The sequence below is a fragment of the Egretta garzetta genome, unplaced genomic scaffold (genome assembly GCF_000687185.1).
Source record: "Egretta garzetta isolate BGI_Z169 unplaced genomic scaffold, ASM68718v1 scaffold232, whole genome shotgun sequence".
Taxonomy (NCBI): Eukaryota; Metazoa; Chordata; class Aves; order Pelecaniformes; family Ardeidae; genus Egretta; species Egretta garzetta.
This window is the reverse complement of record NW_009258959.1, coordinates 693,609-695,520: the sequence shown is the minus strand read 5'-3', so window position 1 is coordinate 695,520 and position 1,912 is coordinate 693,609. Positions and strand designations below refer to the sequence as shown.

The 1,912-nt window shown below is 64.1% G+C and overlaps 1 protein-coding gene across 1 annotated transcript in view; it reads right to left on the bottom strand.

Annotated features, from left to right (window-relative positions):
- P2RY6 (pyrimidinergic receptor P2Y6) overlaps positions 1 to 1,506 on the bottom strand; it is a 4,382-nt gene extending 2,876 nt beyond the window's left edge. Inside the window, exon 1 of the mRNA XM_009634581.2 lies at positions 1,424 to 1,506. The gene's annotated coding sequence lies outside the window, so the exon portion shown is untranslated. The remainder of the gene's footprint in view (positions 1 to 1,423) is intronic.
- Between the last annotated feature and the right edge of the window lie 406 nt (positions 1,507 to 1,912).

Sequence of the window (1,912 nt, the reverse complement as noted above, 5' to 3'; positions counted from 1 at the left end):
GGTGATGGATTTAGAGGTTCATTGGGGAGATGGAGAGACTGTGCCCGCGCGGGGTGGTGGCACCATGGTGGCCATGACCTCAACTCCTCTTCCCCCCACCCTTACACCCCTCAGAAAGGTTTGCACAAGGCCAAACCGCCCTCATCCCGGTGTGGGAGAGGAAATTGCAGCAGGTCGTGTTGTTAGCTGCCGGCATGGCTTCCTGCTCCTCTGCAGGGGGTGCCAAAGCCCTACGGCCACTCACCCGCACGGGCTGCCTCCCCTGACTTTCGGGAGACTCCACCTTCATCGAGTCCAGCACACCCCCCCAGATCTTTCGTGGTTACTTTCATCTGGGAAGAGCGACTGGTGACGCTCTGCTCCTAGAAGTTTTTGGGTTTGTGGGCTCAGAGAGCCCATCCACGTGGCCTCTGGGCTGCCCTGAGCTGGAGGAGAGGCCACTGGCTTTTCTTAGAGGTTGAGACAAGCACGCAAGATGTGGTCCTCCAGCCCAAAGAGACCCCTGACCCCAGCCGTGTCACTTGGCCGAATCCCTCACCACACCACCCATGGGTGCCACACACTCCTGGGTTGCAGCGGCTCGGAGGTCTGGGCAGAGCCACTTTTCCTTCCTCCTTGCGTTTCCTCCAGACCTGTCTGCAACCCCGGCCAGCGGCGTGGGGCCGGCACCCGTTTTCCCTCGCGCGCCCCGGTGGCAGTCCTGAAGCCTGGAGGAAAAGTCCAAGCTTGCCTGGAAATGGGGTGGCCAGTGTCCCCACCTGGGCTGGGAAGGGAAACTGAGGCAGGGAGGGCTGAGCTCCTGCCAGGTGCATGGGGCAGAGGGGACCAGAGGGGGACACTCAAGTCCAGGAGACACCCCATTAGCTCGTACCATGGGGGTGGCCCCATTTTGGGGGGGCCTTTAGGGATTTACCAGCCCCGGAGCACAGCCCAGCCATGGCATCAGGCTTGGGGAGAGTGGTGTGGGGACACATAAGGCTCCCCAATTTTTGGGGGTGCTCCAGGCTTGCAGATCAGTTCCTCCCCTGCCCTCCCTGCTGCTGCATAACCCTCCTACCCCCCTGGCACCCCACTGAGCCTCCTGGCACCCTACTGAGCCCCCTGGCACCCCACTGAGCACCCCCGCACCCCCTTGAGCCCCCTGGCACCCCACTGTGCCCCATTGCACCCACTGTCCCCCACCTCCAGGCAGTCCCAGCACCCACTTCCACCACCTCCACCACCAGCAGCCCAGTGCTGTGAACTGCCCTCTCCCCAGGGACCCCCCAAACCTCCCCTGGGACCCCCAGGGCTGCACCCATCCCAGCCCTCACCCTGGGCGCCCACCAGAAGCCTCGGCCACCCCGTGAATGCTCACAGGAACACCACTGTGACACTGAGGACAAGGTCGCCAGTGGGGGGGGGTCCTGGGAGCCCATCTTACCTTCTGGGGTGCCAACGGGGTGCCAGGGGGTGCCAGGGGGTGCCGCAGGGTGCTGGGACCCGCTGTTCTGCCCAGCGCCTGGGCACATCTGCAGCACCAGGGTGCCGCACTCACCCTGTTGCGCAACGCTTCCCCTTGTCACCCAACGGCAGCACCCCAGGGCGCGAGGGGGAAGAGAAACCTGGGTGGCAGGGGGGGCACTGTGTGGCACAGCACGGCACAGTGTGGCTGTATGGGCACGGCGTGGCACGGCACAGCCTGCACCGGCACCTCCATCGCGGCCTCACATGGTGCACAGACATCCCCATCCCCTACAGATATATGGGGGGTCACCCCCTAGATGTATGCAGCCCCCCTATACACACACACGGACACACAGAATCCCAGAATCCCAGAGTGGCAGGGGTTGGAAGGGACCTCAGAAGCTCACCCAGTGCCACCCCCCCTGCCCAAGCAGGCTCACCCAGAGCAGGGGGCACAGGACAGCGT